Raw genomic sequence first — 14,873 nt, 5'->3', positions numbered from 1 at the left:
CCCGAAGCTGATGGCCCTCTGATAGCAGAGTTCGCTTTTATCTCCTCCTGAAAATCCACAAACAGAACTGCCCATGCAGAGCCATTGCTTCAGCCTGCTCCTCCCATACAGAGGGGGTGCATGGATACATACGTGGTCCAAAGTTATAGCTGTTTCTTCGTGGGGTACGTAGGTCATTCCATTTCCAGTTCTATTCCAGCCCCCATCCATAACTCTTTCTCCAATATGTATATATTATCATCGCTGCTGCTCCTCTTTCTTGTCCAGAATTGGAAAAGTTCGTTGTTTCCAATTTGCACCCCTCCCACACATTCACCTCTCTACCTCTGACTCCTCCCCTCCTTTAGTCGATATCTCTGCTTCTATTTCTGAGGATAGACCGGTCACTGATATCCAGTAATAACCGACCAACTCCCACAGCTACCTGGAGTATGCATTCTCACACCCTGTATCCTGCAAAGGCTCCATTCCATTCTCTCAGTTCCTCCGTCTCCACCGCATTGCTTCTGATGATGTCAACTTCAAACATGTGGCCTCTGCTATGTCCACCTTCTTCCTCATACGAGAACTCCCCAGCACTGTTATTGACAGGGACCTCAACCAGTTCCGACCCACCTCCTGCACTTCTACCCTCAGCATCTTTCTTCCCTGCTGCAACAGCGTTAGAGTTTCCCTTATCCTTACCGACCATCCCACCACATTCACATGCAGAAGATCATCAGTCTGCATTTCCCCACCTCCAGAAAGATGCCACCACCAGACACATATTTGCCTCCTCTCCCCTTTCCGCCTTCTGAAGTGACCATTTCCTCCAGGACACCCTGGTCCACTCGTTATTCACCGCCCACACCTCCCCTCCCCACACACATACACCACCTCCCCCAGCCCCCACCACAGCTACACTTCACTTTCCCCTGCCGAAGTTGTTACACTTTCCCATTTACCTCCTCCCTCGTCATTATCTAAGGTCCAAACAAACCTTCCAGGTGAAGCAGCATCCTACCAACATTTCCCACAATCCGGTCTACTACATTCGCTGCTCACATTATGATCCGCTCTACATTGGGAAAACTAAAGGTAGACTGGGTGACTACTTCACAGTATATCCAAGCTGTACCTCTGCAAAAGACCCTGAGTTTCCAGTTGCCTGCCAGTTTAATACCCCATCCTGTTCCCTGGCCAGTATCTCTGCGTCAGGCTTGCTGCAGTGTTCCAGGACATTTCAACGCAAGCTGGAAGAACAACACCTCATTTTCCGCGGGTGGACCCTGCAGCCATTCAGACTCAAAATAATGGTCAATAATTTAGGGACTGAACTCCTCAATGCCCCCTACCCATACACCAGGCCTAGTCCTCACGTGGCCTTCCATTACTCACACCCTATTGTTAGCTACTAACAGTCTCCATGAACAGTTATTCAGCTTCTGCTGTATATTAATCAACATTCAGGGCTACCATCCGTTCTGAGGAAGGGCCATTGAATTAGAAACGTTAATTCTGATTTCTCTGCACAAATACTGCAGAGCTTTTGCGACAACTTTGGTTTTTGTTTCAGCAATGTCTCACAATGGTTTTGTCCCATAATGCAATACGTCATGGATATTTGGAACTCTGTCAAATATAGGAACTTTGTAATTTCTCATTTAATGTCCATAAACTAATATTCAAGATTCAGCTGAGACAGAGCTTTGCTTATATCGTTCAGATCAGTCAATTTGTCACAGTTCAGAAAGAAAAAGAAATCGATAGAGGGAAACTCAGCAGGTATGGCACCCTCTGAGCAGGGATACACAGAATTAACCTTCGATTTCAATATGACTTTTTCAGAACAGTGTCACATCATATTCGATATGCTAACTCTGTTTCTCTCTGCAGATACATCCTCATCTGTTGCACTTCTACCATCATTTTCTGTTTGTATTTCGTGTTTCAGTATCACTATATTTCATGTATCTTGACAGGGCTGCATGCTGAATTTGGTTACATAAGGACAATGTAGTCCTTTCCTGTTTCTGTTATAGCTGTTGTGTCTGTGACACCTGTATTACGGCCGAAATCTGTTTCTTCTTTAAGAATCAAAGGAAAAAGGAATATTTTTTCTGATGATCCTGTAAATCTCAGGAACTCCACTTTGTTTAAAAATACATTTTAGAGGCAGCTGAAATTTCATGAGATAATAGGAATAGATTATTGATGGTGGAGCACTCTGTGACCATCGTTGAACAAACTTGTCTACCCCCTCTCCAAAGGTTTTGATTACATATCACAGAATTATTTACAGCAAAAGTGGGGGAAACTCAGCCCATTGTCTCTTCCAGCTTGGAATGACTATAACTCTACTGTTAGTCTCCTGTATTGTCCCCATTACCCTTCACATTTTGTTATTAGTGTCTGCTTTTAATTGTAAGTATCCTGCCAGATATAAACAATATGATAAATCTCAAACAAAAAGAAAATCAGAACTTAGAGGCAAGCTCAGCAGGCCTGGCAGTATCTGTGAAGAGAAATCAAAATTAATGTTTCAGGTCCGGTGACCCTACTCAATCTGTATTCCCAATGATTAAATGGTATGTGTATAAAATATATTTCACTTCATCACATTTAATATTATCCTTTTAGTTCACATTGCCATTCAGCATTGCATCTCCCAAATGTTGGCTGTTTCCTTGTTTATACATTAGATTTAATTCTGTCTGTCAGAAAAAGGGATGATGATTGGCGAATATCTTTGTACTTCCCATGCAGTTTCCACAGCCACTGCTCCCATTCCGCCCTATCTCCCAGCCAATAACATGTCCATTCAAACCTGACTTATTAATTCATAAGTCTAAATGAATACGTTCATTGTAATTAACACTTTTAGTGTTGGACTGAAGCCAAAATGCGTAAAAATACTGTTTACACCAAATAAAACAGCATTTAGGAGTCTGTCAATTTATATAAATAAATTACTGAAGCATATTCCCTGTCCAAGTTCCAAAGTTGCCTTATTAGAGCAGTGAGAGGAACATTCAGAGAAGTCCACACTTCCTGTCTATGTTCAGGGCGATTGTGCCCAATGACAGTCTGTTCGCTGGTGTTTGTTCCAGTGGAGGAGAGATCAGCACAGTAACAACATCCTGATTGTGATTCTTTTGGGGGGGGGGGTGGAGGGATTTTTGGAGAGATGGTTACAACATAGTAAACGGACAACAAAGCAGAATCATGTCGCCTACGAAAAGAAAATATTCTTATTCTCCCTCACAACTGACATCACTCGAGCAATTGGTGATGGGAGATGTGACCAATAGCCAGCAATGTCAACATGTAGTCCAGTCCAGTTATATTGTGAACTGAATGTGCTGTATTAAAAGCTGGGACTGTTTGCTCTGACTGTGATTGATGTCAGTCTCCATGCAATGCAACTGTGTCACTGGAGGGTTTCCCTCTCCTGTTCGTAAGAGGCTTCATTCAGTGTTCGATCCCACTGTAGTAACAGATGCATCAGCTCTAATAGTAACAGAGATCAACAGCTGCATAGATCTGAATGGGAGAATAGCGAACTGGAACATTACAACAATGGAGAGGAGGTTTTCCTTGAGTCTTTTCAAGATTTCCCCCTCTTGGGGATTTCCATCATATCGGATATCAGCAGTGCTGATGATTATTCTGGGCGGGGTGGAGGGTGTTCTACTAACCTATTTGAACTTTGTTGCAAATCCTGTTAACTATATTTGTCAGAGAAAGAAACTATTGCCTTCAGTTTCAATTGCAGTCTCCATTCATTACCCATGAATTGCAGACCACTACCTCACAAACATCTGCGAATAAAACTGTGCACAAACCCGAGGTCATTTTTTTGCCCTGAACCGGTTTATGTCTCGTGTTCTCTCTGTCACCAAACCTGTCCACTACCAGCTCCTAATATCCTCAATCTTTATCTCTGTGTCAGTGCTGTTGCTGAACAAACCATTGGCTGCACGTTGGTAAAATTCAGACTTAATGTTTTAAGGTCTCTTCTGACCACTTTTTCAAATACAAATATTTCAATCACAAAATTCCTCTTGTCTCGGATGTTACTTCATGATTAGGACAATGTTTGAATGTAGGAGTGCCGCTGGCTGTAATTCAGGAGCAAAGCTTATTAAACGAAAGATATTGTTTCAAGGGATTTGTTTCAAGTCCTACCATAGCTGATGACAGACCATAAATAATAATGATAAGCATTGGAATAAAGGTGAATTTCATGAAAAACAAACATAAAAGCAACATTTTATCTGAAAACCTTCTTCTTTCACTGATCACCCTCGGTGATGAAATCTGGGTTAAGTGTGACTTGAGACCCATGGCAATATGCTTAACTTTATATTATATTGCGGAATGGCCCCAGAGTCAGGGCGACTAGTGATGGTCACCAAATGCTGCACTTGGCAGAGATGACAACGTCCCACGAATTAAGAAAATTGAAGGTGAAATCAAATAAAGGAAGATGCTGAAAATCTGAAATTATAGAAAGAAATGCAAAGAAATGAACAGAAAGTGATGGGAAACTTTCCTGAACTGAAAGTAGCAGGAAAGGAGTGTGATTAATACCGTTGACAGTGAAGTTTGCTTTGAACAGAAGGAGGGGTTCAATAGAGAAAGAGAGATATAGAAGAAAAAGAGAAAACAAAGGAAATGATGATCAGCTGGGCTGGAAATAAAACGAGACATTCACCTCATTTATTTTTCGCCTTTCCCATCTTCCTGAATAACATGCCCATGTAAATACAGGTCATCCCCCGCTTTTCAAAAGTTCGATTTTTGCCACTTCCCCTTCCAAATGACTTACATTAGGATCTTGTTTCACTAACCAAACGAAATTCCAGCAGGATTTTCACTTTTACGAAGAAAGCCGAAATTTTCCCAAAATAAATCAGTGCTACTGCACTTTACACCATATCACCTTGCGAACGGTTTCGGAGGACAGTCTACTTACAAATAGTGAGGGAAACCTGTATATATCTAAGATCATGTTTAAAGCGATTTCATTCCCTCTGTCTGTCCCCCATAAGTGTGGTCATCTTCTTATATTCATTAATTAGATATGGGTATCTCTGACTGGGGCAACATTCGTTCATTTTTCCAGTTGCCCTTGAGATGACCTTGAGCCACTGCACTCCACATGTTTGATCTTATTTCGTTTCATTTATTTTAGTCAAATGTACAATGGAAAGGTTTGTTTTTATTGTAGTGCAGGTAAATGACCCTAAACAAGAAAACAGAGATCACAGGGTCCTTGGACAGAGTAAGGCATATAAGGTTACAGCTTCACAGGAGGTGGGCAAAGCAAGGTCGACATTAGCAAGATTAATAATATTTGAAAAGTGAGAGATGTCAATTTGTCAGTCTAATAATGGTAGGGAAGGAAGTGTTCTTGAGGATGTTTTCAAGCCTCTGTGTTTCGTCCCTGTTGGAAGAGGTTGCATGAGATCATTACCAGTTTGGGAGAGATCTTTGATGTTGCCAGCCTTTCTGCGACAATAACAAGTATAAAATGGACGGAAGGTTGCCTTCCGTGATGGTGTGGGCTGTGCACACAACCGTCTGTAGTTTCTTATGGTCCTAGGCAGAGTACTTACCATGTGAGGTCATTATGCAGCCGAATAGAATGCTTTGCGTAGCCAGTATACAGAGCACTGGGAGATGTGCCAGTATACAGAGCACTAGATGTAACAATTGACTGTTAAATGGATACCCAAGTTCTTGTTGCTTTTTTGACAACAATTGTAATTTAACTGATAATTTTAAATCATGTCGTCTATACCAAAACCTTGTTGAGTGTATTGTATTGCCAACATTGAACAATGAGCCATCAGCTGCTTCAAATGAATAGAGAAGCCATCACCATAACAACGAAGGAGAAAGAGACAGAAACAAAGGGAAGGAGAAAAAGAACACAGCGAGGGAAACAGATGGACAGTCAGTCAAAGAGAGAAAGGAAACAAAACAAGGAAATAAACAGTCACATGGGCAGGGAGAAGGGAAGATAATAGGTTCAGGGAAAGAAACAGAAGACAGAAGATAGATGTTGGCAGCCTTTCTGCGGCAACAAGCCGTGTAAATAGAGTCAATGATCGGGAAATTGCAGTCTGTCACAGTCTGGGCTGTGAACACAATCTTCTGTAGTTTCTGATGTTCCTGGGCAGAGTGTTGCCGTTCCAGGCCATTATGCACCCGAACAGTACGTTCACAATAGCGCATCTGTAGAATTAGTGCATGCTAAATATTCTGAGCCAAGTGAGGAAGGAGAGAAGTTTTTGCACCATCGTGACTGTCACACCTATGTGAGAAGTCCAAGGTAGGTTGCCAGTTATCATCACTCCGAAGGACTTGACGCTCTGCACTGTCTCGACCGTTGATGGAGATAGTGGCATGTTCCCCTCCTTTCATTCTAAAGTCAATGATCAGTTAGTTACTTTTGCCGAATTTGAGAGAGAGGTTATTATCATTCCACCATGCCACCAAACCCACTATCTACTTTCTATGTTCAGGCTCATCGTTGTTTGATATCCCTCCTGCTTTGGTGATGTCATCAGCAAACTTACAGTTAGCCTTGTTTGGAATTTGGCAACAAAGCCACGTGTGTGTACCGGAGTACAATAGGGGGCTGATGACAAAACCGTGTGTGTACAGGGAGTGCAGTAGGGGACTGCAGACACAGTCGTATGTGTACAGGGAATGAAGTAGGGGGTTGAGGACACAGCCGTTTGTGTACAGGGAGTAGAGTAGGAGGCTGAGGGATGCAGTCGTGTGTATACAGAGAATACAGTAGGGGGCTGAGGACACAGCCGTGGGTATACAGGGAGTACTGTAGGGGGCTGAGGGACACTGCTGTGTGTGTAAAGGGAGTACAGTTGGGGGCTGAGGCACATCTCTTGGTGTAGGTAGGGGGTTGAGAGACACAGCCGTGTGTGTACACGAAGTACAGTTTGGGGCTGAGGACACAGCCATATGTGTACAGGGAGTACAGTAGGGGGCTGAGGGCACAGCCGTGTGTACAGGGAGAACAGTAGGGGGCTGAGGGCACAGCCATGTGTACAGGGAGTACAGTAGGGGGCTGACGGCACAGCTGTGTGTGTACAGGGAGTACAGTAGGGGGCTGAGGATACAGCTGTGTGTGTACAGGGAGTACAGTAGGGGCTTAGGACACAGCTGTGTGTGTACAGGGAGTATGGTAGGGGGCTGAGGGACACTGCTGTGTGTGTATAGGGAGTACAATTGGGGGCTGAGGCACATCTCTTGGTGTATAGGGAGTGCAGTCGGGGATGAGGGCACAGCCGTGTGTGTACAGGAAATGCAGTAGGGGGCTGAGAGCACAGCAGTGTGTGTACAGGGAATAGTGTTGGAGGCTGAGGCACATTTCTTGGTGTGCAGGGAGTACAGTCGGGGATGAGGACACAGCCGTGTGTGTACAGGGAGTACAGTAGGGGGCTGAGAGACACAGCCATGTGTGTACAGGGAGTACAGTAGAGGGTTGAGCACACAGCCGTGTGTGTACACAAAGTACAGTAGGGAGCTGAGGACACAGCCATATGTGTACAGGGAGTACAATAAGGGCTGAGGGCACAGCTGTGTGCACAGGGAGTACAGTAGGGGGCTGAGGGCACAGCCGTGTGTGTACCGGGAGTACAGTAGGGGGCTGAGGGCACAGCCGTGTGTGTACATGGAGTACAGTAGGGGGCTGAGGACACAGCTGTGTGTGTACAGGGAGTACAGTAGGGGCTGACGACACAGCCGTGTGTGTACAGGGAGTACAGAAGGGGGCTGAGGAAACATGCGCCAGGAGCTCCAGTGTTGAGTGTTATTGTGGCGGTGGTGCAGATACCTACCTTCACTAATTGGGGTCTGTTGGTCAGAAACCGGGGGATCCAGTTGCAGAGAGTGGAGCCACGACTAAGGTCATGGAATTTTGAGATTGGTCTGGAGGGGTAATGATGTTTAAGGTGGAGCTGTCGTCAATGAGCAGGAGTCTGGTGTAGGTGACTTTGTTGTCCAGATGTCCTAGGGATGAGTGCAGGGCTCGGGATACGGCATCTTTTGTGGACCCGTTACATCAGTCGGCATATTATAGGAGATCAAGTCAGGCTGGGAGATTGAAGGTGCTGTGGGCCATAACCAGCCTTTCAAATAACTCCATATTTATTGAGGTTAGAGCCATGGGGCGGTAATCATTAAGTCATTAAAGCATGAGCTTTCTCACTTAAAAGGTTGTTGTTGGCCTTCCTGAAGCAGGTTGGGACTTCAGCCTGTGGGAAGGAAAGGCTGAAATTGTATGTGAATACCTCTGCCAGTTGGTCCTCACAGGATCTGAGTGCTCAGCCGGGAACACTATCCAGGCCCGGCGCTTTCCATGACTGACTTGCAGGAAGACTGATCAGGTCTGCAGCGGTGAGAGTGGGCACAGGTACATCCGAGGCTGTTGGGGCAGGTTTCAGCCTGGCAGTCACACAGTTATTCATCATAGAAATACCCTCGCCGACCTCCCTCCATCGTTATCAATACACAGTGACATGGTTGGTGTGAGCACCACTCAGTGTTGAGACAGAGTGACATCAATAGACTGGGATTGTGCGCCATAATGAAGTAAACTCACAACAAAAGTGGGTAGGGTGTGCTTCTACTGAAGGTCAGTGGTGCAGGGACTGAAGACTTTACAGGTATAATTCAAGTCAAGCCACTGCTTCAACCTGAATGGAGTCAAGCACTTTCACTGTTGTGCCTTTTATATGGTGGACGGTCCTTAGGGAACCAGGAAATATATTGTATATGAACAATCTGAACAAAGGACTTGAGGTCAGTTTTGCTAAGTTTGCAGATGATACTGAGGAAGTGGGGAAGCTGCAGAAAGGCTTGAACAGTTTAGGACTGTGGGAAAACACGTGGCTGATGGAACACAATATGGAAACGTGTGAGAATATGCACTTTGGTAGGCGGAATAGAGGAGACACCATGTTCTAATAGGATCCATTAAATCTGAAGCACAAAAGAATTTTGATGCACACGTCCTCTCTTATGGTTAACGTTCAGTTGTCAGTTAGGGAAGCAAAAGCAATGTTTGCATTCATTTCAAGACAGCAAGAATGCAAGACAGGAGACATACTGCTGAGAATGTAATGGGCTATGGACAGACGGTATTTGGCCAGTTGTGAGCTGTTTTGGACACTATCTCTGGAGAAAGATCTGCTCGTGTTGGAGGTGATCCATCCTGGGGATGACGGCTTGTCATATGAGCGGCAATGTGCGTACTCGATGGAATTTAGAAAAATTGTGGGGGTGGGGTGGTGGGGGGTCTGATTGAAACTAATGGATTACTGCAAAGATTGATACAGTCAGTGTGTAGAAGATATTTCCACTTTTCATAGAGACAATGACAAAATGGCACAGTATCAAAATGAATGAATTTTCTGAATGGCCTAAATCTATTGTCATATCTCATGCCGTTTAGGTCATAGTGTCTATTATTCAGAATAGACTTCTAAGTCTCTGACCTGCTCTTGTAACCCTTATATTTGTATGTTGATTTGACTTCACGTTCTGGTCAATGGTAACCCCTGTGATATGGACGGTGGGAGGATTCAGTGTCAGCCAGTATTCCATTAATAATTTGAATATGAGCTGTTATCAGTGAGCCTTATCTGGTGGGAGTACATTCTCTCTACGATGATTGTCATTTTCTGTCTGGTGTTTTCGAAGGGTTGATCCTGTTACGCCAGTATTGTTGATTTAAACAAAACAGTGCAATTTATCACAGCACTCAGCAACAATATGGCATCGAATACTGAACACCCTTCTAATAACAGAAAAGTTTAAAATGTTCAATATTAGAAACACTGCTTTCCTGCTCGTGTTCAAATAAGATAATCTGTCCTTTCGAGATGCTCAACTTGGGACTATTTTTAAAAAAGTATTTTTTTGGATGTGGGCATCGCTGGATGTGCCCAGCATTTCTTTCGCGTTCCCAGTTGCCCTTGAGAAGGTGGTGCTGAGCTGCCTTCTCCAACTGTTGCTATCTACCTGCTGTGCGGTGACCCACTAGTGACTAAAGAGGGAGTTCCAGGGTTTCCACGCAGCAACAGTGAAGGAATGGCAATACATTTCCAAATCAGGATGTTGACTGCCTTGGAGAGGAATTTGAAGTTGGCGGTGTTCCCAAACGTCTACTGCCCTTGTCATTCCAGATGGAGGTGTTCGTGACATTCGAAGGAGCTGTCTGAGAATCTTTGGGGAATTCCTCCATTGTGTCTTGTAGGTAGTGCATACTGCTGCTCCTGAGTGACCATGGTGAAGGGAGTGAATGCTTGTGGATGTGGTGCAAATCAATTGGGCTGTTTTGTCCTGGATTGTATCAAGCTTCTTTAGTAGTGTTGGGGCTGCACCTATTCAGGCAAGTGAGGATATTCCATCTCATTCCTGACTTGTGCCTTGTAGATGATGGACAGGCTTTGGGTAGTCCGGAGGTGAGTCATCCCTGCAGGATTCTTAGCCTCTGATCTGCTGTTATATTCATGTGGCGAGTCCAGTTGAGTTTCTGGCCAATGATACCCCCAGGATATTGATAGTGGAGAGTTTAGTGATGATAATGCTGCTGAATACAAAGTGGTGATATTGTATCTTATTGATGATGGTCATTGTCTGAATTTATGTGGCGCAAACGTTACTTACCACTTGCCAGTCCAAGCCTGGATATTACCCAAGTATTGTTGCTTTGGGCGTGGACTGCTTTCGTACCTGAACATTTGCGAATGGTGCTGAACATTGTGCAGTCATCATCGAATATCCCCACTTCTGACCATATGATGGAAGGAAGGTCATTATTCAAGCAGCTGAAGATGTTTGGACCGATATCATTATCCGAAGGGACTACAGCAGAGATGTTCTGGAGCTGAGATGGCTGACCTCCAACAGCAATGACCATCTTCCTATCTGTCAGGTATGACTCCAATAATGGAGTGTTGGTCCGCGATACCGTTTTTGCTTGGGCTCCTTGATGTCACATTTGTCAGAATGCAGGCTTGATGTCAAAGGCTGGAATTCAGTTCCTTTTTCTATGTTTGAACCAAGTCTGTGACAGGTCCAGGAGCTGAGCGACCCTGGAAAAACCCAAACTGGGCGTCACTGAGCAGGTTAGTTTTGAGCAGGTGCCACTTGATAGCACTGTTGATGACACCTTCTATGATTTTACATATGATGGATAGTGGACTGATTAGGCGGTAGTTGGACGGGTCGAATTTGTCCAGAACATACTTGAGCAGTTTTTCTCCATTGTCGGTTTGTAAACATACAGGGACAGCTTGGCTAGGGGAGCGGGAAGTTCTGGAGCAGAAGCCTTCAGGACTATTTCCGGCATGTTATCAGGGCCCATAGCCTTTGCAGTATCCAGTAGCTTCAACCGTTTCTTGATATCAGTTAATCGAATTTGCTGAAGACTGCTATCTGTCATGATGGAGACCACGGCAGGAGGCCGAAATGGATGATTCACTCAAAACTTCTGACTGAAGATTGCTGTGAAAGCTTCAGCCTTATCTTTTGCACTAATGTTCTGGGCGCTTCCATCATTGAGGATGGGCATATTTGTAGAGGCCACTACTCCAGTGAGTTGCTTAATGGTCCACCACCATTCACGATCGGATTAGCAGGACTGCAGAGTTTAATTCTGATGCATTGGTTCTGTGATTTCTAAGCTCTGTCTGTCCCTTGCTGTTTATGCTATCTGGCACGCAAGTATTTCTGTTTGGAAGCTTCAGCAGATGAACATTTTGTCTTTATATATTCCTCGTTCTGCTCCTGGCATGCCTTCCTGCATTCTCCATTGAACTAGGGTTAATCCTCTGGATTGATGGTAATGATTTAGTGGGGGATATGCTGGGCAGTGACGCTACAGATTGTGCTGGAGTATAGTTCTGCTGCTATTGATGGTTCACAGTATCTTATGGACGCTCAGTCTTGAGTTGCTAGATCTGCTAAAAGTCTGTGCGATTCAGCATGGTGATAGTGCTACACAACATGATAGAGTTTATGGAGACAATAGACTTCGTCTCCACAAGGACAGTGTTACCGATACTGTCATGGACATATACATCTGCAGTTGGTAGATTGGTCAGGATGAGGTCAGGTATGCTTTTTTCCCCTCTCGTTCATTCCGTCACAACCTTCTGCCGACCCAATCTAGTAGCTATGTCCTTAGGAGCCGACCAGCATGATCTGTAGTACTGCTGCCAAAACCACACTTGACAGTCGACTTTGAAATCCCCCGGCCAGAATACACTTTGTGCCCTTGCCACAGTCAATTTCTTCGCCAAGTGTTGTTCAACATGGAGGAGGACTGATTCAGCTGAGGAACAACGTTACGTGGTAATCAGTAACAGACACCTCTGTGCATGTTTAATTTCTGTTGTTTCTGCAAGGTATGATTCCGTGAGTATGGCTATGTCAGGCTGTTGCTTAACTAATCCGTAAGGCAGTTGTTCCATTGTTGGCACTAGACCTCAGATGTTCGTAAGGAAGACTTTGCAGGTTCTATAGTGATGTTTCTAATGTTGACTTTTCCGGTGCCCATTTCGATGACATGTGGTCCGTCCGGTTTCATTTGTTTGAAACTTTGTAGCGATTGGAACAACTGAATGACTCGTTAGATCATTTCAGCGGGCGATTGGGAGTCAGTGACGTTGCTTTGGGTCTGGAGTTGCATGTCAGCCAGACCAGGTGAGGATGGAAGATTCCTTCATGGCAGGATATTATTGAACCAGGTGGATTTTTCTGACAATCGGCAATGATTTCATTCTCAGCAGTAGATTCTTAATTCCAGGGATATTTTTACATTATTGAATTGAATTTCCACCATCTGCAGTGGCGGGATTCAACCTGGATCCACAGAACAGGAGCTGGTTTTTCTGGATTGATACTCTATTGGTAATACCATGAGACCTACTTGGAACCACACGTTGTACCCAGCTGCCATTTCTTGTGTATTCCTGTTTTTCATTCATTGCTCATGTTATTCTGGAATCTCATCCTTCATTAAATCCTGATCGAAATACACAGTCATGGATGTGTTCTCGACTGCTCGAATTTCATTCCGTCTGCTTTGTTTGAACAGACATTTCAAGGCAGCTGTACACCAGAGAAGAGCAGGAAAAGATAATGGGTGATTGTGCAATGTACCTGCCACCGGACCAGCATGTCTGTCCAGGAAGCATTTATTGTGGGTCAGAGAACCTGAAATTATTATGGCATGGATGGAGGCCATTCAGCCCATTGTGGAGTCACACGCTCTCCAACTGCACAATCGGAAACCGAGAGAGTGTGTGAAGAGAGATTGTGTGAGAGAGAAATAAACAGAGAGAGAGAGCAAGTGAAGGGAGATCAACTGAGAGAGTATAGAAAGGGGAGTGACTGACAGAGTTTGAGAGGAAGAGATGTTAGATGAGGGTGAAGTTAGATAGATCAGAAGACTGCATTACGGTAGATAAATATGGACAGACAGAAGTTAAAAGTTTTATTTAGAAATTCCTCTGGGCGGCAAGCCCTTTGTCTGGGCGCCGTACACTGTCAGCACTGTGCTGATACTGCCTGTCATCCCAGATTACTTACTTCCAACAATATCACAGAGCTGGGTTACTGACAGCTAAACAAAACCCATTAGGCCAATAGATTGGTTCCATGGAGAAAGCCGAGTTTTTAAATAGACAGTGCCAAGAGCAGCAGGAAATGATAACCACCATCCCGCCCTCCATGACCCCCCTCCCCCGCCCACACTGATACTGTATCAGTGACAGAGGTGAAATCATGATCTTAGTTGTGGGTCAAATAATGATTGATAAAGTTTGCATACCACTTTCCTAGTTATGTAATTCACGTTTCAATTTATATAGTTCAATATCAGGAGTGTATTTTAACAATCTTACCTTTTTGTACTTTGCATATATTGGTGGGTGCAGAAAAACATTTTGTTCCTGTATTTTATATTGCATAAACGCATTTCATTAATATTGTCTCTGCTAATTCCTCATTGTACATGTATTCTTGAATCTGTTCTTCATATGAGTTATAAAGAGTAACATTCCAATTCTGGTAAATGGGAAACGTCACAGTCCCTCCACACAATCTAAACATCCATGTCCCCCGTCTTATGTCCTTTCCCCAATATTATAATCACAATGTAATTGAAGTCCAATTAATGACACTTCATGACAGTTCCTTAACATCGATAACATCAACACCATGACCCACACCTGCCCTCTCTGATCCTGGAATAACAATCTGAACTGTGTTTGTCATGTGCAATTCTCTGTTAATGTATCCATGCTGTTTGTTTGTTGTAACCCACTTTTTTATTGGCACATGTTGCTATCAGATCATGAATGATCGTTGTTTTCTCAATGTTTTACAGATATTGCAATGACGGATCAGTAGTTATGGGATTTATTTCTGTATTTATGAACAGAGAAGCATGTTTATGTTCCGTTAAACTTCTGGCATTACCTGTATATCCAAGGTAGACTGAATGATTACACACAATCAATCTGCCATCTTCAACATTCCTTCCTTCAGTCACACTCGCATATCAGACCCAGAATGCATAAATGTTCAACGTTATTTTGAATGTTAATAAAGTAGTATTGAATTCAAAGGGGTCAACTGGAGCTATTTGTTCAGCGATTGTATTGCTGTCAGTCTCCATGGATTGTATGCGTCCCCAGAGAGTTCCTCTCTTCTATCAATAAGGGAATGCTTTCAGTGTTGTATCCCATAGTATGAGCGGTAACAGCAGTAACAGGGATTAGCAGCTTCAGAGAGAAGAGCAGGAGGGATGGGAATCTGGGAACATTAGACTGGAATGTTCCAACAATGGA

Source organism: Hemiscyllium ocellatum, unplaced genomic scaffold, assembly GCF_020745735.1.
Source record: "Hemiscyllium ocellatum isolate sHemOce1 unplaced genomic scaffold, sHemOce1.pat.X.cur. scaffold_97_pat_ctg1, whole genome shotgun sequence".
NCBI classification, from domain to species: Eukaryota; Metazoa; Chordata; class Chondrichthyes; order Orectolobiformes; family Hemiscylliidae; genus Hemiscyllium; species Hemiscyllium ocellatum.
Note: the sequence above shows the minus strand (reverse complement) of the source record.